Source organism: Hyperolius riggenbachi, chromosome 6 (assembly GCF_040937935.1).
Source record: "Hyperolius riggenbachi isolate aHypRig1 chromosome 6, aHypRig1.pri, whole genome shotgun sequence".
Classification (NCBI taxonomy): domain Eukaryota; kingdom Metazoa; phylum Chordata; class Amphibia; order Anura; family Hyperoliidae; genus Hyperolius; species Hyperolius riggenbachi.
This window is the reverse complement of record NC_090651.1, coordinates 262,147,909-262,162,715: the sequence shown is the minus strand read 5'-3', so window position 1 is coordinate 262,162,715 and position 14,807 is coordinate 262,147,909.

The window sequence follows — 14,807 nt, the reverse complement described above, 5'->3', positions numbered from 1 at the left end:
ATGCAAGGCCTGGGTTGTTGTGTCTCACAAAGCGTGGCCTTCTCCTCCTGCGCCTCCTCCTGTTCCATCACGTGTGCTGCTGCTGCTGCTGCTGCTGCTGCTGGGTTACCGTTGCCGGTCCCTGTTTATGGAACCTCTTATCTTTATTACATTTATGACTACATGGCGGTACAAAGCATGCTATCCGCACGCTTTTTGTCCTCATGCAAGGCCTGGGTTGTTGTGTCTCACAAAGCGTGGCCTTCTCCTCCTGCGCCTCCTCCTGTTCCATCACGTGTGCTGCTGCTGCTGCTGCTGCTGCTGGGTTACCGTTGCCGGTCCCTGTTTATGGAACCTCTTATCTTTATTACATTTATGACTACATGGCGGTACAAAGCATGCTATCCGCACGCTTTTTGTCCTCATGCAAGGCCTGGGTTGTTGTGTCTCACAAAGCGTGGCCTTCTCCTCCTGCGCCTCCTCCTGTTCCATCACGTGTGCTGCTGCTGCTGCTGCTGCTGCTGGGTTACCGTTGCCGGTCCCTGTTTATGGAACCTCTTATCTTTATTACATTTATGACTACATGGCGGTACAAAGCATGCTATCCGCACGCTTTTTGTCCTCATGCAAGGCCTGGGTTGTTGTGTCTCACAAAGCGTGGCCTTCTCCTCCTGCGCCTCCTCCTGTTCCATCACGTGTGCTGCTGCTGCTGCTGCTGCTGGGTTAGCGTTGCCGCGTGGTCCCTGTTTATTGAACCTCTTATCTTTATTACATTTATGACTACATGGCGGTACAAAGCATGCTATCCGCACGCTTTTTGTCCTCATGCAAGGCCTGGGTTGTTGTGTCTCACAAAGCGTGGCCTTCTCCTCCTGCGCCTCCTCCTGTTCCATCACGTGTGCTGCTGCTGGGTTAGCGTTGCCGCGTGGTCCCTGTTTATTGAACCACTTATCTTTATTACATTTATGACTGCATGGTGGTACAAAGCATGCTATCCGCACGCTTCTTGTCCTCATGCAAGGCCTGGGTTGTTGTGTCTCAAAGCGTGGCCTTCTCCTCCTGCGCCACCCTCCTCCTGTTCCATCACGTGTGCTGCTGCTGGGTTAGCATTACCGGTCCCTTTTCCTGGAACCTCTTATATGTATTACATTTATGACTGCATGCCGACAAAAAGCATGTTACCTGTGCAAAGAAAACAGACATTTCCCGCATTTAAAAGACAGTTTTCCCTTTGAAACTTTAAAATCGATTTTCTCAAAAACTATAAGCTCTTTTTGCTAAATTTGTTTTTCCTCTTGTACCCACTCCCAAGGTGCACATACCCTGTAAATTTGGGGTATGTAGCATGTAAGGAGGCTTTACAAACCACAAAAGTTCGGGTCCCCATTGACTTCCATTATGTTCGGAGTTCGGGTCGAACACCCGAACATCGCGGCCATGTTCGGCCTGTTCGGCCCGAACCCGAACATCTAGATGTTCGCCCAACACTAGTCCGGCGCCATGTATCGCCACCTATGTACAGCCAGCCAACATGCCCTTCAACATCAGCTGCTGATGCCACCATAGTGCCATCACCCCAGTGGTGCTCAGCGGTTTGGAAATTTTTTAGTGTGTCATCCGTAGATCAAAGCAATGCCATCTGTTCTCTCTGCCTCCAAAAATTGAGCCGTGGAAAGGCCAACACCCACATAGGGACAAGTGCCTTACGAAGGCACATGGAAAAAAGGCACAAACTGCAATGGGAAGAGCACCTGAGCAAAAGCAGCACACAAAAGCAAAGCCACCCTCCTTCTCCTCTTTCTCCTTCAGGTGCAGCATCTTCAGCCGCTTTCTCCCTTGCACCTTCACAGCCACCCTCCTCCACTCCGCCTCTGCCCTTGAGCGGTTCCTGCTCCTCTGCCAACAGCAGCCAGGTGTCTGTGAAGGAAATCTTTGAGCGGAAGAAGACAATTTCTGCCAGTCACCCCTTTGCCCAGCGTCTGACAGCTGGCTTGGGGGAACTGTTAGCTCGCCAGCTGTTACCATACCAGCTGGTGGACTCTGAGGCCTTCCGTAAATTTGTGGCCATTGGGACACCATAGTGGAAGATGCCAGGCCGCAATTATTTCTCTAAAAAGGCGGTACCCAAACTGTACTGTGAAGTTGAGAGGCAAGTGGTGTCACCTCTGGCACACAGCGTTGGGTCAAGGGTCCACCTGACCACAGATGCCTTGGTCTGCCAAGCACGGTCAGGGCCGCTACATTACTCAAACAGCCCATTGGGTCAACCTGGTGACCGTTGGCAAGCAGGGAGTATGTGGCTGTGCAGCAAACCAACTTGTGACACCTCCACGGCTTGCAGGCAGGCCTCCTGCCACCTCCTCTCCTTCTCTTCCTACTCCTCCTGCTACATTCTCTTCGCTATTGTCCTCCTCCTCCTCCTTGGCTGAGTGGCAGTTCAACTCTACTGGTGCTGCGATCTCCGCTCCAGCTACACAGCCAAGCTCCCCAGGGCCTATGCTGCATGCCAGGTACGACGGTGTCAAGCCATCTTAGACATGTCTTGCCTCAAAGTTGATAGTCACACTGGAGGAGCTCTTCTGGCAGCTCTTAACTAACAGGTGGATCAGTGGCTGACCCCGCACCAGCTGGAGATCGGCAACGTGGTGTGTGACAACGGCAGCAATCTCCTTTCCGCTTTGAATTTGGGAAAGCTGACACATGTACCCTGCATGGCACATGTGCTGAATCTAGTCATTCAATGATTTGTGTCAAAGTACCCAGGCTTAGAGGACGTCCTGAAGCAGGCCAGGAAGTTGTGTGGACATTTCAGGTGGGCTTACACAGCCATGGCATGCTTTGTGGACATTCAGCGGAGAAACAACTTGCCGGTGAGACGCTTGATATGTGATAGCCCGACTCGCTGGAATTCGACCCTGGTCATGTTCTCTCGCCTGCTAGAACAGTAGAAAGCCATCACCCAGTACCTGTACAATTACAGTAAAAGGACACAATCTGGGGAGATGGGGATGCTGTGGCCCAACAACTGGACACTGATGTGAAATGCATGCAGGCTCATGCGGACGTTTGAGAAGGTGACCAACCTGGTGAGTCGCAGTGAAGGCACTATCAGTGACTTGATCTCGTATGCTTACTTCCTGGAGTGTGCCGTGCGTAGAGTGGTGGATCAAGCTGTGGAGGAGGGTCAACAGGAACAGTTATGGGAGGAAAAGTTGTGGGAGCAATTTTCATCAGAACCAGATGTTTCCTCAACACCTGCGGCAGCACAGAGGGGGGAGGAGGAGGAAGAGTCATGTGGGGAAGAGGAGTCAGACTCGGATGATGAGAAAGGTGTTTCTTTGGAGGAGGAGGAGGTTGTGGCGGCAGAAGAACAACTGCAGCATCGCAGGGTGCTTGTGCTGCTGGAAGTTTCCGTGGTATTGTTCATGGCTGGGGGGAGGAGGAGGACTTACCTGACGTCACTGAGGAAGAGCAAGAGGAAATGGATAGTACATCTGGATCCAACTTTGTGCAGATGGCGTCTTTCATGCTGTTCAGCCTGTTGAGGGACCCCCATATAAAAAAAACTCAAGAGGAATGAGCTGTACTGGGTGGCCACGTTATTAGACCCTCGGTATAGGCACAAAGTGGCGGACATGTTACCAACTCACCTGAAGGCAGAAAGGATGCAGCACATGCAGAACAAGCTGACAACTATGTCACAGCACAACACAATAAAGGTACCACTGCCAGTAATCCTCCTCCCATGTCCATGCAGGCAAGGACAGGATGCTCCAGCGATCTCATAGTGATGTTGGACATACGAACATTCCTTAGCCCTTCCGGATCCACCCTCCACCAACGATCTGGACCGGCAGGTAGCCGACTACCTGGCCTTAAGTGTGGATGTAGACACTGTGAGCAGCGATGAACCCTTGGACTACTGGGTGCGCAGGCTTGACCTGTGGCCAAAGTTGGCCCAATTTGCCATCCAACTTCTGTCTTTCCCTGCCTCAAGCATCCTGTCAAAAAGGACCTTCAGCGCAGCTGGAGGCATTGTCACTGAGAAGAGAATTCGCCTAGGTCACAAAAGTGTTCAGTACCTCACCTTTATCAAAATGAATAAGGCATGGATCCCGGAGGGCTACTGCCAGTCCAAAGTCTAAGTCAGTCCCCACACACAGCATCTCTGCCTGCACGCCGTGTGACTTCCTGCCACAAGACTAAGTTGCTCCCCACACAGCACCTCTGCCCGCAGGCCGCTTGACTGACTTCTCCGCCACCACCAACAGGGTCCAGGATTCCAGGCAGATTTCTGAATTTTTAAGGCCGCTGCTAGCAGCGGCCGCTATAATAATTTTTCTGGTGCGTGTACATGCCTGCCTAATTTTTCTGGCTGCACTGCAGCTGCAACAACAAAACAAAAGGTATGTACATGTGCCAATTCCTCTTTGTGATCATTACCTTGCATATCACAATGAAGCAATGACCGCTGGCTATATGAGTGTCTCGGGGGGCTCACCCAAGATAATAAGGTTGTTGCTTCTTTGTGGACAGACCAAATTTGATCAGCTGGACAGTCACTGTTGTTCTATCATTGAGCTACCTCAGCCCGGCGACCATATGGGCTTGAAAACCGCCATGGCCTACACTCTCGCCATGGTGAGCAGCAGTCCAGCACTGCACAAACAGCTGTGTGCGGTGCGTTACACAGTGAGTTTGGTCTGTCAGTACTCTAATTACACTCCCTGATTGATGTATACACATGCAAGTGGTTTAAAGCACTTTAGGCCTCCAATTTAGCATGCAGTGTGATCTTAAAAACCTGCTTTGCGTCAAATCCAGATTTTTTCCCCAGGACGTTTGGCGTGTATCCCACTCCGCCATGCAAAAACTCAGATGTTAGATCCCTTGAAATATCTTTTCCATCACTTTTGTGGCAAGCATAAATGTTTCTAGTTTTCAAAGTTCGCCTCCCCATTGAAGTCTATTTTGGTTCGAAAGTTTACTTTTTTTGCATGTTCGCATTTGAGGTTCGCCACCCAAAAATCGGAGGTTCGAGCCATCTCTAAACTGCATTGGCAGAATTTGCAGCATAGAGCAGTGGTTTGCAATCCATAGAGCAGTACTAAACAAAGCAAGGCATGGTCGTTATAATGTATAATGTATGCAGTGTTGCAGAGTTCACAATTGCATATAATGACGAGAGCCTGTAAATAGATATTATATTTATAAAACCTCCCATTGGAAGAACCACTTGTACACCAGAATCATTTTCTCAGACCTCATTGACTTGAATTCATTTTTACATACATTTAATCTTTCTTATCTTCATGCAACCATTGATATTTTTGTGAATATTTTACAAAGCAAGATGGCAATTGAAAAAATGGTCCAGCCGAATAATAAAAATCTGGGGCTCACCCCTTACTAAAAGTACCCTTCTCTATTGACACATTGTTGATTGCTTTATATGGGTTGGTATGAAAATTTGTCAGCAGTTCTTGTATTTTGGCTGTGTTGGTGTATTTGATGGAAGACTATTTGGGCTATTTGAAGGATGGTGGCAGCTTGTAGAGACCGGTCTGGCAAGGCTGTTGTGTGGTTGGCTTATTAGTAGATTTCAGGTACAGCAGTATTTGATTGAGGTCTGACAGGTGTGTTTCAGGGGTGACTATGAGGACAATGATGTTTATGGAGTCTGTGATGGCATAGTCCACCACACTACTGCTCAAGTGGTAGCTCATAGTTGGCAGCATGGTGGCGTAGTGGTTAGCTCTCTATCCTTACAGTGCTAGGTCCCCAGTTCATATGTCAGCCAGTACACTATCTGCACAGAGTTTGTATGTTCTCCCTGTGTCTGTGTGGTTTTCCTCTGGACACTATGGTTTCCTCCCACATCACAAAATCATGCAGATAAGTTAATTGGCTTACCCCCTAAATTGGCCATAGACTACAATACATACACTACATATACATGATTAGATTGTGAGTCACTCTGAGGGACAGTTAAGTGACAAGACCATAAACTCTGTACAGCGCTATAGAAGATGTCAGCGCTATATAAATACGAAATAATAATAATAGCATTACTGCATTGCTGGCAGCAATGGAATTCTTAGTTCACTTGAAAGAGAAAAGTTAATCATTTCTTATAACTGTATTGCATTATTAATCAGTGTATAACTTGAATCTGGTTAAATAGATTTTTAGTGTCAGAACACATGCTTAAAAAGCCACAACGTTTGCTGTGTGTAGCAGTAAGACAGAACAACCCCTTTGGGTAGACCTGTCAAACCTGATATTAGCCTCCCTTTTGAACATACTAGATAAGGTAGAACAAATTATTTTTACTGAATTGTCCCACTGTAGCTGATTTAATATAGATGTCAGAATAAGCAAAGAACAGAAGTTTGCCTACTGAGACACTTTGAACCTTGTATCTGTGCTGTTTCAACAAAAATAACATAGTTTCAAATAATAGTGACAGATGTTACCACTGTTGTTGACTGATGTTTTTTATCTCCAAAAATTGATTAAACAAACTGAATTGATCCACTCAATGAAACATAATACTATATGGCCACTGATTCCCTCACCAATCCTCCTAAAACATGCTTGACAAAGATTTTACAGCATGATCTTTTTAGTGATTAACTGTTCAAAATCGACAACCACCTCTTGAATGGCAAATGAAATGTAATATTGATAAATGTAAAGTTAGGCACCTTGGATGTACCAATGCACCATATAAAATAAATGGCATACATCTGGGAACATTAGGCTTGGAGAAGGACTTGGGACTACTAGTTGATAACAACTTAAGTAATCCTGGGAGGTCCGGTAGATGAATTTCAGGTTTGGAAACCTGGGTACCGGTAAGAAAAGAAGACAAAAAGAGCACCAGGATCACCAATAATATAATATTTCTGGTAAATGAGAAATGTAAGGAAATAAGAACTACTCTCAAACGTGGGATGCTATAAGCAGCCACAATTTAGGGCATGTGGAAAATAGCAACAGTTTTACCATGTGATAAGAGGTTACGATTTTTATTATTAGACACCAATAAAAGATGTGTTTCACGGGACCTGCCAGCTTCCTCTGGTCAAAACGAGATTCAGAGTGCCAACATCAGAGCCCCAAAAAGTAATCATGTACAATGCCAAGCAGCGGTAGTGAAAGCAAATAAAATTCTTGGATGCATAAAATGGGAAATAAAATCTTGAGATGCTAGTATACTACTCCCTCTGTATAAATCACTTGTGAGACCACATCTGTAGTATGGGATACAGTTTTGGGCACCACTCTATAGATGGGATGGAAGATCTTACTTACTAAGAAAGGTTGGGCAAACTGAACTTATTTATCTTGGAAAAATGATGATTGATAGGTGACCTTATTAACATGTATAAACACATCAGAGGACAATACAAAAACTTGGCAGATGATCGTTTTGTTCCTAGGGTTGTGCAACGGACAAGGGGACACGATCTGTGTATAGAGGAAAAAAAGTTTTTGCTGTCTATTTAGACAGGGGTCCTTAACAGTAGTGTTGGGCGAACACCTAGATGTTCGGGTTCGGGCCGAACAGGCCGAACATGGCCGCGATGTTCGGGTGTTCGAGCCGAACTCCGAACATAATGGAAGTCAATGGGGACCCGAACTTTTGTGCTTTGTAAAGCCTCCTTACATGCTACATACCCCAAATTTACAGGGTATGTGCACCTTGGGAGTGGGTACAAGAGGGAAAAAAATTTAGCAAAAAGAGCTTAAAGTTTTTGAGAAAATCGATTTTAAAGTTTCAAAGGGAAAACTGTCTTTTAAATGCGGGAAATGTCTGTTTTCTTTGCACAGGTAACATGCTTTTTGTCGGCATGCAGTCATAAATGTAATACATATAAGAGGTTCCAGGAAAAGGGACCGGTAATGCTAACCCAGCAGCAGCACACGTGATGGAACAGGAGGAGGGTGGCGCAGGAGGAGAAGGCCACGCTTTGAGACACAACAACCCAGGCCTTGCATGAGTACAAGAAGCGTGCGGATAGCAATTTGCATTTTGTCGCCATGCAGTCATAAATTTAATACAGATGAGAGGTTCAATAAACAGGGACTGGAAACGCTAACCCATCACAGATGTTCATTGTTCATGTTACTTGGTTGGGGTCCGGGAGTGTTGCGTAGTCGTTTCCAATCCAGGATTGATTCATTTTAATTTGAGTCAGACGGTCTGCATTTTCTGTGGAGAGGCGGATACGCCGATCTGTGACGATGCCTCCGGCAGCACTAAAACAGCGTTCCGACATAACGCTGGCTGCCGGGCAAGCCAGCACCTCTATTGCGTACATTGCTAGTTTGTGCCAGGTGTCTAGCTTCGATACCCAATAGTTGAAGGGTGCAGATGGATTGTTCAACACAGCTATGCCATCTGACATGTAGTCCTTGACCATCTTCTCCAGGCGATCGGTGTTGGAGGTGGATCTGCACGCTTGCTGTTCTGTGTGCTGCTGCATGGGTGTCAGAAAATGTTCCCACTCCAAGGACACTGCCGATACCATTCCCTTTTGGGCACTAGCTGCGGCTTGTGTTGTTTGCTGCCCTCCTGGTCGTCCTGGGTTTGCGGAAGTCAGTCTGTCGGCGTACAACTGGCTAGAGGAGGGGGAGGATGTCAATCTCCTCTTTAAAGTCTCCACAAGGGCCTGCTGGTATTCTTCCATTTTGACCTTTCGGACTCTTTCTTCAAGCAGTTTTGGAACATTGTGTTTGTACCGTGGATCCAGAAGGGTATAAACCCAGTAATTGGTGTTGTCCAGAATGCGCACAATGCCTGGGTCGCGTTCAATGCAGTCCTAGGCCGAAGAGGTCATAGCCTAGGGTCACAAAAACCTGTTTATTTGGGCTATTTCAATGGTAGTGATGGTGACGTACATAAATCTCAGCCATGGCCATTAGCAACGTCTGAATTTCACGAAATGTCTCATGCAGGTAGAAGACATATTGTTAGACTTGGATTCCAAAGATGGGGTCCCTACATCTCTGCAAACCAGAGTTACAGGGGTCCAAAATTGGTAAAATCCCCCATAGACTTTCATTGCCTCCCTATTTCACTTTCCAAAATCTCACATCTTTTCAAAGGGCAATGGCTCAGCAGTACCAAATTTTCTAGCATTGTAGGGACCCTTAGGGGGAACATGACTGGTGAGTTTCGGGCCCCTAGGCCAAAGAGGTCATAGCCTAGGGTCACAAAAACCTGTTTATTTGGGCTATTTCAATGGTAGTGATGGTGACGTACATAAATCTCAGCTATGGCCGTTAGCAACGTCTAAATTTCACGAAATGTCTCATGCAGGTAGAAGACATATTGTTAGACTTGGATTCCAAAGATGTGGTCCCTACATCTCTGCAAACCAGAGTTACAGGGGTCCAAAATTGGTAAAATCCCCCATAGACTTTCATTGCCTCCCTCATTCACTTTCCAAAATCTCACATCTTTTCAAAGGGCAATGGCTCAGCAGTACCAAATTTTCTAGCATTGTAGGGACCCTTAGGGGGAACATGACCGGTGAGTTTCGGGCCCCTAGGCCAAAGAGGTCATAGCCTAGGGTCACAAAAACCTGTTTATTTGGGCTATTTCAATGGTAGTGATGGTGACGTACATAAATCTCAGCCATGGCCGTTAGCAACGTCTGAATTTCACGAAATGTCTCATGCAGGTAGAAGACATATTGTTAGACTTGGATTCCAAAGATGGGGTCCCTACATCTCTGCAAACCAGAGTTACAGGGGTCCAAAATTGGTAAAATCCCCCATAGACTTTCATTGCCTCCCTATTTCACTTTCCAAAATCTCACATCTTTTCAAAGGGCAATGGCTCAGCAGTACCAAATTTTCTAGCATTGTAGGGACCCTTAGGGGGAACATGACTGGTGAGTTTCGGGCCCCTAGGCCAAAGAGGTCATAGCCTAGGGTCACAAAAACCTGTTTATTTGGGCTATTTCAATGGTAGTGATGGTGACGTACATAAATCTCAGCTATGGCCGTTAGCAACGTCTAAATTTCACGAAATGTCTCATGCAGGTAGAAGACATATTGTTAGACTTGGATTCCAAAGATGGGGTCCCTACATCTCTGCAAACCAGAGTTACAGGGGTCCAAAATTGGTAAAATCCCCCATAGACTTTCATTGCCTCCCTATTTCACTTTCCAAAATCTCACATCTTTTCAAAGGGCAATGGCTCAGCAGTACCAAATTTTCTAGCATTGTAGGGACCCTTAGGGGGAACATGACCGGTGAGTTTCGGGCCCCTAGGCCAAAGAGGTCATAGCCTAGGGTCACAAAAACCTGTTTATTTGGGCTATTTCAATGGTAGTGATGGTGACGTACATAAATCTCAGCTATGGCCGTTAGCAACGTCTGAATTTCACGAAATGTCTCATGCAGGTAGAAGACATATTGTTAGACTTGGATTCCAAAGATGGGGTCCCTACATCTCTGCAAACCAGAGTTACAGGGGTCCAAAATTGGTAAAATCCCCCATAGGCTTTCATTGGGCCTACTATTTACCGTTCCAAAATCTCACACCATTTCAAAGGGCAATGGCTCAGCAGTGGCAAAACTCACCAGTCATGATCCCCCTAAGGGTCCCTACAATGCTAGAAAATTTGGTACTGCTGAGCCATTGCCCTTTGAAAAGATGTGAGATTTTGGAAAGTGAAATAGGGAGGCAATGAAAGTCTATGGGGGATTTTACCAATTTTGGACCCCTGTAACTCTGGTTTGCAGAGATGTAGGGACCCCATCTTTGGAATCCAAGTCTAACAATATGTCTTCTACCTGCATGAGACATTTCGTGAAATTCAGACGTTGCTAACGGCCATAGCTGAGATTTATGTACGTCACCATCACTACCATTGAAATAGCCCAAATAAACAGGTTTTTGTGACCCTAGGCTATGACCTCTTTGGCCTAGGGGCCCGAAACTCACCAGTCATGTTCCCCCTAAGGGTCCCTACAATGCTAGAAAATTTGGTACTGCTGAGCCATTGCCCTTTGAAAAGATGTGAGATTTTGGAAAGTGAAATAGGGAGGCAATGAAAGTCTATGGGGGATTTTACCAATTTTGGACCCCTGTAACTCTGGTTTGCAGAGATGTAGGGACCCCATCTTTGGAATCCAAGTCTAACAATATGTCTTCTACCTGCATGAGACATTTCGTGAAATTCAGACGTTGCTAACGGCCATAGCTGAGATTTATGTACGTCACCATCACTACCATTGAAATAGCCCAAATAAACAGGTTTTTGTGACCCTAGGCTATGACCTCTTTGGCCTAGGGGCCCGAAACTCACCAGTCATGTTCCCCCTAAGGGTCCCTACAATGCTAGAAAATTTGGTACTGCTGAGCCATTGCCCTTTGAAAAGATGTGAGATTTTGGAAAGTGAATGAGGGAGGCAATGAAAGTCTATGGGGGATTTTACCAATTTTGGACCCCTGTAACTCTGGTTTGCAGAGATGTAGGGACCCCATCTTTGGAATCCAATTCTAACAATATGTCTTCTACCTGCATGAGACATTTCGTGAAATTCAGACGTTGCTAACGGCCATGGCTGAGATTTATGTACGTCACCATCACTACCATTGAAATAACCCAAATAAACAGGTTTTTGTGACCCTAAGCTATGACCTCTTTGGCCTAGGGGCCCGAAACTCTCCAGTCATGTTCCCCCTTAAGGGTCCCTACAATGCTAGAAAATTTGCCACTGCTGATCAATTGCCCTTTGAAAAGATGTGAGATTTTGGAACTGTAAATAGGAGGCCCAATAAAAGCCTATGGGGGATTTTACCAATTTTGGACCCCTGTAACTCTGGTTTGCAGAGATGTAGGGACCCCATCTTTGGAATCCAAGTCTAACAATATGTCTTCTACCTGCATGAGACATTTCGTGAAATTCAGACGTTGCTAACGGCCATGGCTGAGATTTATGTACGTCACCATCACTACCATTGAAATAGCCCAAATAAACAGGTTTTTGTGACCCTAGGCTATGACCTCTTCGGCCTAGGACTGCATTGAACGCGACCCATGCATTGTGCGCATTCTGGACAACACCAATTACTGGGTTTATACCCTTCTGGATCCACGGTACAAACACAATGTTCTAAAACTGCTTGAAGAAAGAGTCCGACAGGTCAAAATGGAAGAATACCAGCAGGCCCTTGTGGAGACTTTAAAGAGGAGATTGACATCCTCCCCCTCCTCTAGCCAGTTGTTCGCCGACAGACTGACTTCCGCAAACCCAGGACGACCAGGAGGGCAGCAAACAACACAAGCCGCAGCTAGTGCCCAAAAGGGAATGGTATCAGCAGTGTCCTTGGAGTGGGAAAATTTTCTGACACCCATGCAGCAGCACACAGAACAGCAAGCGTGCAGATCCACCTCCAACACCGATCGCCTGGAGAAGATGGTCAAGGACTACATGTCAGATGGCATAGCTGTGTTGAACAATCCATCTGCACCCTTCAACTATTGGGTATCGAAGCTAGACACCTGGCACAAACTGGCAATGTACGCAATAGAGGTGCTGGCTTGCCCGGCAGCCAGCGTTATGTCGGAACGCTGTTTCAGTGCTGCCGGAGGCATTGTCACAGATCGGCGTATCCGCCTCTTTACAGAAAATGCAGACCGTCTGACTGAAATTAAAATGAATCAATCCTGGATTGGAAACGACTATGCAACACTCCCGGACCCCAACCAAGTAACATGAACAATGAACATCTGTGATGGGTTAGCGTTTCCGGTCCCTGTTTATTGAACCTCTCATCTGTATTACATTTATGACTGCATGGCAACAAAATGCAAATTGCTATCCGCACGCTTCTTGTCCTCATGCAAGGCCTGGGTTGTTGTGTCTCAAAGCGTGGCCTTCTCCTCCTGCGCCACCCTCCTCCTGTTCCATCACGTGTGCTGCTGCTGGGTTAGCGTTACCGGTCCCTTTTCCTGGAACCTCTTATATGTATTACATTTATGACTGCATGCCGACAAAAAGCATGTTACCTGTGCAAAGAGAACAGACATTTCCCGCATTTAAAAGACAGTTTTCCCTTTGAAACTTTAAAATCGATTTTCTCAAAAACTATAAGCTCTTTTTGCTAATTTTTTTTCCTCTTGTACCCACTCCCAAGGTGCATATACCCTGTAAATTTGGGGTATGTAGCATATAAGGAGGCTTTACAAAGCACGAAAGTTCGGGTCCCCATTGACTTCCATTATGTTCGGAGTTCGGCTCGAACACCCGAACATCGCGGCCATGTTCGGCCCGAACCCGAACATCTAGATGTTCGCCCAACACTACACGTGACCCGTTCGGCCAATCACAGCGCTAGCCGAACGTTCGGGTAATGTTCGGCCATGCGCTCTTAGTTCGGCCATATGGCCGAACAGTTTGGCCGAACACCAGCAGGTGTTCGGCCGAACCCGAACATCACCCGAACAGGGTGATGTTCTGCAGAACCCGAACAGTGGCGAACACTGTTCGCCCAACACTACATAACAGTAAGAGTGGGTAAAATCTGGAATATCTTCCCTTAGGAAGTAGTTATGTCATACTTTATATTTACATTTATAGAGGGATTTGACGTTTTCCTTGCATTGAAGGCCATCCATGGCTACATTTACTAGATAATGCCTGGGAGAGTTGATCCAGGGATTTATCTGACCACAATCTAGAGTCAGAAAGGAATTTTTCCCTTTAAGGCTTATTGACCCGAGCTGTGGAAGGTTTTTTTTTGCTTTCCCTTGGATCAAATGTGATGTGTGCGGGTTTAGGACAGTGTTTTTTTTTTCTTCTGGTTGAACTTGATGGACAGATGTATTTTTTTTTCAACCAAACTAACTATAATCCTATGTTGAAATTGCCTGAAGTGAAACTGATACTGAATGTTAGTTAATGTGGGCCACAGCAGTGGGAGTCAACTCACCTTAGTTGCCACTTTTGGAATCAGTGCTCCAGGAATCTACATCCACCTGATAATTCCACAGGACTGTATATTAAATCATATTTACACTGTGTCTCATAAGTAACTAGGCAGCTCTTTCATCAGTGGCTGCATTAAGTGATTTTTGTGATCGCTGATCCAATATGTACATTGATTAACTTATACAATCTGACCTACAATAGACCTGTTATGCGACTGATGTGCAAAACCAACAGATTTCCCTTTAGCTTAGCCACACCAAGCAGAAGTCTATACGTTTCCTCTAAATTCTAAAAACAGACTTTTGTCATTAGTTTTGCGAAAATAAATGCATAAAAAATATTGACATTTTTGCTCATCACTGGTGCCCATTTAAAGTACAAATTACAGCTTGTAACAATTGTGTTGGCGTTGATGCTAGAGCCATACCATGTGGGAAGGTTACACTTCTCTTTCACTATTCACAGAGGAATGATTTACTGGTTTTTTTTCTGCCCTGCCTACACACACTGCTTTATCACAGAATATATGAGAACAGGTGAGAGGTTTTTGAAACTATAGAACAACTTTTAAAGAGGAGTCTTTCATTTATTCCTGTCAGACTTGGAGGAAGCTTTCAACCCCCCATTCAGAAAGGGCTGTTCCTGGCTGTAAACACTTTTTACTTTAGACTCTGAGCAGCGAGTCTCAGAAACACACAAAGCTGGAGGTGATGCATTATATACACACTATCTGAAGCTTTATTTCTGCTTTCTATCATTCTGAAGAGATTTCAGTCACAGTTTTAATGCTAGTGGATGTACTGGGCACAGTCCTCCATAGTAATGACCACAGCGAGAACTGTTCTCTGTTATTTTTTCTTCACACAAATGA